Source organism: Bidens hawaiensis, unplaced genomic scaffold (assembly GCF_021521415.1).
Source record: "Bidens hawaiensis isolate Kalapana, Puna unplaced genomic scaffold, B.hawaiensis_p1.1 tig00002123_1, whole genome shotgun sequence".
Classification (NCBI taxonomy): domain Eukaryota; kingdom Viridiplantae; phylum Streptophyta; class Magnoliopsida; order Asterales; family Asteraceae; genus Bidens; species Bidens hawaiensis.
This window is the reverse complement of record NW_027491112.1, coordinates 2,502,060-2,510,536: the sequence shown is the minus strand read 5'-3', so window position 1 is coordinate 2,510,536 and position 8,477 is coordinate 2,502,060. Positions and strand designations below refer to the sequence as shown.

The following is an 8,477-nucleotide window of genomic DNA, read 5'->3' as shown; positions in this document are numbered from 1 at the left end:
ACATTTAGGTTTATCCAACCAAAACCTTTACAAGTATTTAACATAACCATTTAGACAATGTTAAATTTTCAAGACAAATTTAATGAAAGACATTCAGTAAGTGGAAACATTATTTCAATATTATTTGAATTACAAATAATATATATTCAAACAATTTTGCTTAAAATATTTTTATAAACTTTTTCAAAGTTAATAAAACTAAAATTTAAATTTTATTAAGATTTTTCTAATGAGTTGGAGTTGTAGTTCTGTCATCTTCAATTTTGGTTTAGAATTTATTAAACACGATTTAATCATATCTTTTTAGTGCCATGATAATTAATCAAGTGTTAAGGACATGCATGTAATTAACATATAATATCATTGATGATCTAGTAATACCTATGTCAAATTATGTTAATTTGATCAATATAAAAACAATTAAGGTTGATTAAAAAATCATTGTTTTCCCAACACTTTGAGAGTCCTATAATAGATCCAATCAAAACCTGAACTTTGTGCTAGAATTCTAACCTAACCGAATTGGATCTTTAATATGAGTTGTTTGAGCTGTCCGGAGTTGACTTAAGTGGATCCTACCGGTGAATCAACTTGAAATTGCTAGTCAAATGTTCTCCTACCAAATCCAATCTTGAAAGTTGGATTCTTGTGTAGGACATGGGTCACGATTTTATAAAAAATATTAATAAAACAAATAAACAATCTCTTTATACAATTTGGGAAATTGCAGTACATATACTGTATATAAACCTAATTTCATACCAAGGATTTTCACTTGTGCTTCTATAGTGAATTCTTAAACTAGTTGATACCAGACCGGAGCCAAGTTGATCATCATGTTGAAACCGCACCAGAACCGCACTGACATCGTCTAGTTCGTGTTCACCAAGACCCGTGCATGTCTTCTTGTACACCCCTTCGCTTGGTGAACCCGTCTTGATCACCCGAAAACGTCTACATCTTTCTAGCGGCAAAACTGAACAAACTGTGGTTCTCAGTTGTGGCTGATGATTTCTGTTAAATAGAGGTCCCTTAAAATAGATTTCAGGCTACTTCCGCGAGCCCTTCTGTTTCCAAGGGTACAACAGCCGAAACAGTATGTACTGCAGGGATTACCCTAGCACCCGAACTATATTTGTAACAAGAGTTTGGAATCATCAAAGTTGGAAACGAGAGAACGTATCTTAGGCAGGAACTTGTCTGGTTTCATGTGTGCGGTGAGCGAACTGTTTAGACTATGTGCGAACGTGTATGCTGGTCGTGACTGATCCGGTTGGGTTTTTGGTTGCGTTGTTGTGTCGAAACTACTCACTTGACCTTTCTATATATAGTTGGTTAGGTGATGAGTCACCATGATACTTGTCATCTGGTGGAACACACTTCACCAGGACATGACACCTAGCCGATGACTCATTGCATGTACATGACACATGGCAACATACTAGCTTAGATCATGACACTTGGCAACCCATATGACACATGTCTCATGACCCGGTCCGACCAACCCAAAATACTGAGGCGACTCTCAAGCGTTTAGATAGATAAATAGATAGATAGATATTGAAAATAAACAATAACTAACATGGACTTGAACCCGATCAAAACAAAGAGAAAGAGAGCTTACAAACCCTAGTTACCAAATATGATTATAGGTTAGTCTAGACCAAACTACATTAAATTCTTTATTCTTTATTTGCTTTCGTATTTATGTTTGTGTTCAGTTCGTTACTTCATTTGAGCGTCTTAATCCCTAGGTTCTAGCAATCTCTATATGTTATTAGAAACAAATTCTCTTACGAATTCTCAACATGGGATGTGGTACCACCACACATGTGCTTGTCGGTAATTACCCACCATATTAGCCACATCGTTTTAATATATATATATATATATATATATATATATATATATATATATATATATATATATATATATATATTCCTATAGGCCAAACTTATCTTTAACAACACTAGTACAATATAACCACATACTCATATCCTCACTCTTCACATATATATAAAGCATGTGCCTTAGATTTCACAACTCATAAAAATAATAATGGGTGCACCATCAACTGACCTTCATTTTGTTTTATTTCCTCTAATGGCTCAAGGTCATTTGGTACCCATGGTTGACATAGCTAGAATACTAGCTCAACGTGGTGCTACAATCACCATAGTCACCACACCTCTTGAAGCCAACCGAATTCGACCGGTTATAACCCGTGCCAACGAGGTGAACCTCAAGATTCAATTACTCGAGCTCCAACTCGCGTTAACCGAAGTTGGTTTACCTGAAGGGTGCGAAAGCTTTGACAAGCTTCCGTCATTCGAGTATTGGAAAAAGCTCTCGGCTGCCTTGGATTTGTTAGAACAACCCGCGGAAGATTTGTTCCGCGAGCTTTGCCCGCCTCCGGATTGTATCATATCCGACTTCTTGTTCCCGTGGACTACTTATGTGGCGCGTCGGCTTAACATCCTGCGGCTTGTGTTTAACGGCCCGGGATGTTTTTATTTGTTGTGCATGAATGTTGCCGTCACTTCCAAATTTCTGGGATCGGTTGAATCGGATACCGAGCGGGTTGTGATACCCGGTTTGCCCGATCGGGTTGAAGTTACTAAAGTTCAAATAGCGGGTTCTTCGAAAGGGGTCTCAGAAGAGGACATGGGGACTTGGGTCCGGGCTGCCGAATCGGAGAGTGCCGCATTCGGGATTATAGTTCACACTTTCGAGGACTCGAACCCGAATATGTTAAGGAATACAGAAAAGTAAAAGATAAGAAAATATGGTGTGTCGGCCCGGTTTCTTTATGCAACAAAACCGGGTCGGACCTAGCCGAGAGAGGGAAAAAGGCTGCGATCATCGAACATGATTGCTTGAAGTGGCTCGATGAAAGGGACCCGGGGTCGGTGCTATTTGTTTGTTTAGGAAGTCTTTCGCGTGTTTCTACGACACAAGCGATTGAGCTCGGGCTAGGACTCGAGTCGTTAAACCGACCATTTATATGGTGTGTAAGAAACAAACCCGTTGAACTCGAGAAATGGTTTTCGGAACAAGGGTTTGAAGATAGAGTAAGGGACCGCGGGTTGGTGGTCCATGGGTGGGCCCCACAAGTCTTGATATTGTCACATTGTGCCATTGGGGGTTTTATAAGTCATTGTGGATGGAACTCGACACTAGAAGCAATCAGTGCGGGGGTTCCAGTGGTCACGTGGCCATTTTTTGCGGATCAGTTTTTAAACGAAACTTTCATAGTAGAGATTTTGAAGATTGGAGTTAGGATTGGTGTTAAGATTCCGGTTATGGTCGGGGAGGAAGAGAAGGTTGGAGTGTTGGTGAAGAAGGAGGATATCAAGTTTGCAGTTGAATGTTTGATGGGAGATGATGAAGATGGAAAACAAAGAAGAACAAGGGCTAGTGAGCTAGCAATAATGGCTAAGCAAGCAATGTTGGAAGGTGGATCTTCTTATGAAAATGTGACTTCATTGATTCGAGATGTCACAGAAACAATACAACAACAAAAACCATTGAAAGATTGATAATCATTTTGTTTAGTCTTTCTATTATTGTCATTTATGAAAGATACCTATAACAATACAACACCAAAAATCATTGAAAGATTACAAAATGAAGGATACATATTCGAAGTTGATCATGAAAACAGCCATCAAGATAGTTATATTATACATGTCGTTTTGAAAGAAAGTGAAAGTTGAAAGCTGTTTCGTAAAAGAGTTTAGAATTATTTGGTAAAGTTCATTTTGTGTGTTTCTTTAGTATGGTAAGAATATTAAGGTTATTTATAATGTTTTAAAAATCAACTTATTACTCGTATCAGATTTGGTTTAAAAATGGTATAACCGGTTGAATCGGGATATACCAAGAGGTTCAACCAGGTTAATAGTTGTAATTTCGTACATATACAACTTCAACTCAAGAAATAATTCAAAAGTACATAAATAAACATCACACATGAACCAAACAAGAACAATGATCGAGTCAAATATGAAGTTTATAGTTTCTATACGATATTAATCAGCTAGGTTAAAAGTCATTTTAAACAAACATGGACGGTAAAAAAATATCAAAAAATCTTTTGGGTTAAAAACGGTTTGCCGATTTAAACTTGTATTTAAAAAATCGGCGATACGATGTTCTAGTAAACTTCTCAAAAATACCGGTCTCTAAATACCGGCTGTCTTACCAAAATCCGGTATAACCTGTTCAACTAGCTGGTACGCACCGTATTTTAAAACATTGATTATTTAGTTTCCTAGATAGGTTTTCTTGTTTTGCAAGTTGTTTGTTTAGTATAAATAGAGGGTTACGTTATTGTTTATGCGTGCAAGTTTTATTCAATAATAAGATAGAGTCATGATCGGTGTTTGATCATAAACTCCTGGTTCTGTTATTCTTTTACGTTTATAGATCTTTGGTGTTTGTGTGTGTCATTGACTCTGGGTCAACAATATCGATAAAAAGGCTATGAATTCTACCAAAGTGTATAGATCACTTTCATTTTATTTAGCCTTAACCAACGGTCTTTGATATTTTGTAATTACTAATATAATAGAGTGCGACAAGTGTCTTTTGACGCATAATGGATTTCAACCTAATGTGGAAAATTAGATCACTTGGCAAAACAAATTCAAATACGCATAGCACATTCGATTATTTTGGCGCAATAGATACATGCATGACGGAACATATTGAATTTGTTGCGCCAGAAGCCACTTTTGTTTAGAATTAAAATGTCTTACAGAAGATTTAAAAGACGTGAGAGACTTAACGTTCTTTAGTTTTGGACAAACTTTTGCAATGGACCCTACCAGACCTTGGAGACACGACACTCCCTCGTTCTTTCTTATCATCCAAACTTCTATAGAGAAATCAAGAAGGTCCAAGATGTTGGAAATTTTTGGATTGACAAATAATATTTATTAGTATTTGTACTAATATATAAATTATTAATGTGTCCACAGAGTAAAGATGAATGTGATATTGATACTCTAAAGTGTGTAGTTGAGAACTTGAACATTGGTAAAAAGAGAAATAGGTTTGTCTCATATTGGTTTAAAAACAAAAACCAAAGTAAACACTTGTAATACGGGGAGTCAAACTAATATATAGTATATTAGTTGAGAGGATACTGGAGGATTCTTGATCGTCTAATTCCTTTGTTCGTAGCAGTGACATTTTCTTTTGTCCTTTTGACAAACCTTTTTAAGCTAATTATATGTTTTAGAAGTTTTTAAATTGCTAAATTAAGTTTTAACTTTATTTTTTTATTATGTCAATTTTGGTATTTAGACGTTAACGAATTTATTTTTTAATTTAGTTTCGATACCATCAAGAACCTAAACCGACTGTGTCAGCTACCAACCGGATACACACCTTATTTTTTTAGGTTTAGTGTTACTTGACCACTGATCATACGAGGATGCAATTGCATATATATCAAACACAGTAATTATCATTTTACGTCTCTCTTCTAATTTACAATTGATATATCATTGATTCTCTTCTAGAAAAGTTGGCCAGCTTATTTGGTCCAAACGGCAAATCCGAATCAATCCAAATACAAAAGACCACGCATCACGTCACTGTATGGAGCATGGACTTACAAATTTTTTACGTAAGCTCTTACCTCATTAACATACATTACTAGAAAATTGGGTAATTGCAACCAAAATTTGCTACCGAAAAAAACAGTAGCAATTTTAGCAACCGATTTAGCAAATTTGCTACCGAAAAGTGTAGTTATTTGACACGGTAGCTAAGCGGTAGAAGTTTTTGCAACCATTTATTTTCGGTGGCTAAATGGTCGGAGTTTTTGCTACCGAGTGGCTAGGCGGTCAGAGTTTTTGCAACCGTTATTTTCGGTGGCCTTTTGCAACCGGTGGTTATGCGGTCGGAGTTTTTGCAACCGAGTGGCTAGGCGGTCGGACTTTTTGCAACCGTAGCTAAGCGGTGGGAGTTTTTGCAACCGAGTGACCAAGCGGTCGGAGTTTTTGCAACCGTTTATTTTAAGCGGTCGGAGTTTTTACAACAGGTTGCAAATTTGTAGAAGGATATGATGTGTATTAGTTGCCATTTTAGCAGTAGCACGATATGGAAAATTTAAGCATAGCAACCAAACATATCGGTATTTAAAGTTAAAAACTTAAAATAAAAGTAATATTAAAGTTAAAATAAAAGTAATATGCGTATTTAAATTTAAATATCGGTATTTAATTTCACATCTCGTAACTTCCGTCGTCCACCTAGTTTCAGTATATTCAGGGATAAACCAGAGTTTCCGATCCATATTCCACCAATCGAGATCTCTAGAATTGTAGATTCGTGTGAGAATTTGTCAAATTAGGTTCAATATAAGGCTGAGATTTCTAATTTCTGTTAATTTGTTTGTTAATCAATGTATTATAGGCATCTATTGTTGTATTTGTGTATAATCTGATTTCATTCTTAGTGTGTTTGCTAATCAAAGTTATAAATGTGTAAAGGCTATAATTTAATTTTTTTATGTAGTTAATATTTCAATATACTGTAAGCTAATATATGTTTATATTAGGTAATGCTAATCACATATATACCTTTTCATGTGAGCATTTGAGTTTTTCTTTCTATATAACTAAATATGCAGTAACCTTAATAATTGATTTGAGTAAAGGTAATTGTACTGATGAACATACATTATTAGATATAATTAAAATTTGATCATGAATAGAATCTGAATTTTGTAATTTTATTAGTTTCCTAAAGTTTCTTTGTTAACTATCCTTGTCGTGTGAGTACTACAATGCAGCAGGTATCCTTAACCGCTTATCTTTTGGTTATATTCAACTTGTAGGCTTAACCTTAATTATGGAAGATGATCAGTAAATCATGAATCTCTTTTTTACATTGCAGCTTTACCATGATACATGCAGTAAGTTTTTAGCTGACCAGTTTGTGGAGGGCATGCGCCCGACACCCTGACTTTAATTGTGGCTCTGCAAGAAGAGACCAGTGTGAAAATTGTGGCAGGCTTTTAAATCCAACATAACTCATCAATCCTTGATGTAAGGTAAAGATATTGTTAACTTGTATTTGATGTATTTTAATCAATTGTAGTTGATAGCAATCTTTCATATGTTAACAACTAATGGTCTTGTTTTGAGGTTGGACGTTATGAATCTTGACCAAGTTTTGATAATGTTAATAGGTCTCTGCAACGAGCCATCGAATTTGTGACATGGGCCACTTGCTTCTTGAACTCCCTTTATTGGAACCAACGGATGATTTCTCTCCAGAATTGTAAGTTTTATATTCATGTCACAAATTACCAACTGATATAAAAGTTTTGATAATTTTTCTAGGTCTCTGCAACGAGCCATTGAAACTGTGACACGGGCCACTTGTTTCTTGAACTCCCTTTATTGGAACTAAAGGATGATGACTTCTCTCAGGAATTGTAAGTTTTATATTCATGTCACAAATTACCGATTGATATATAATTTGATTATCGATTATTATCTTTCATGATCTTGTGTTTCAGATCATAGCTTAGTAATTATGATGATGCTGTGTAATTAACTTTTATCTTGGCTAAAATAAAATAGTATATCTGAGAGCAAACAACTCACTATTAAAGTTTCTTATTTGAGTATGTGCACTTTAGATGAGTTTTAGGACTTTGATACACAAGTTAGTTTTGTGACTTTTTAGTTTATTTTTTATACAAATTGACAAAATTTATTATAAAAAAGTTAACGTAAGGAACTTTTGTGAAAAATAAGTAAATATATCGATATATATATATATATATATATATATATAATGTTTACACTTCTAAACTTGTCCCTGTATATGTAGATACTCATATGGTCCTGAGGACGAACATGTTGATGATCGAATTGGACACTGTGTTTTTGGTGGATCATGAAATTGTTGTTAGCTATCCCAATATTGCAAGCAACTTTTTCTTCTGTTGAGGTAGTTACTTTTATCTTCTATTTGGATTGTTTGTAATTACTGATTAGATTTTTCAATTGATAAAAATTGATTACACAACAATCTTACTGTTAAATCTTAATTTAGAGAGTAATAATCTAATTCATGATTTATAGTGCAGGTTTATAGCTTAAAGATGGGGACATTATATGCTTTCAAAAGGCTGTTCATGTTGGAAGTACTAAAACATTGCGTTATCCTGATGTTCTGTCTTTTCTGTTGGGTTTAATACGGGTGTAGCCCCGGCCCGTCTTGGGTTGGGCAGTTGAAGACTAGAAGGGTTGAATGGGCTGGCCACCCACTCAACTTTAGTGGCCCGTTTTATATTATTTCTTGTAACTTATGGAGGAAGAAATAAACCCTAGTTAGCCTCCCTATATAAACAATGTTGTATCTTGTAATTTCTTGAGCACCTTAATAAAAGAAGAGACCCTGTTCGTTGCCCGTGGACGTAGGTTACACACCGTGACCGAACCACGTAAATC

General features: G+C 35.2%; 1 long non-coding RNA gene and 1 pseudogene across 1 annotated transcript; both read left to right on the top strand.

Moving 5' to 3' along the window:
* The first annotated feature begins 2,023 nt into the window (after positions 1–2,023).
* Positions 2,024–3,583, top strand: LOC143605687 (UDP-glycosyltransferase 73E1-like; annotated as a pseudogene).
* A 3,038-nt stretch (positions 3,584–6,621) lies between these two features.
* LOC143605679 (uncharacterized) lies at positions 6,622–8,210 on the top strand. The gene is made up of 4 exons (XR_013148593.1): positions 6,622–7,061; positions 7,205–7,453; positions 7,855–7,974; positions 8,114–8,210. It is a non-coding gene; the product is annotated as an uncharacterized LOC143605679 (long non-coding RNA).
* Positions 8,211–8,477: the final 267 nt, after the last annotated feature.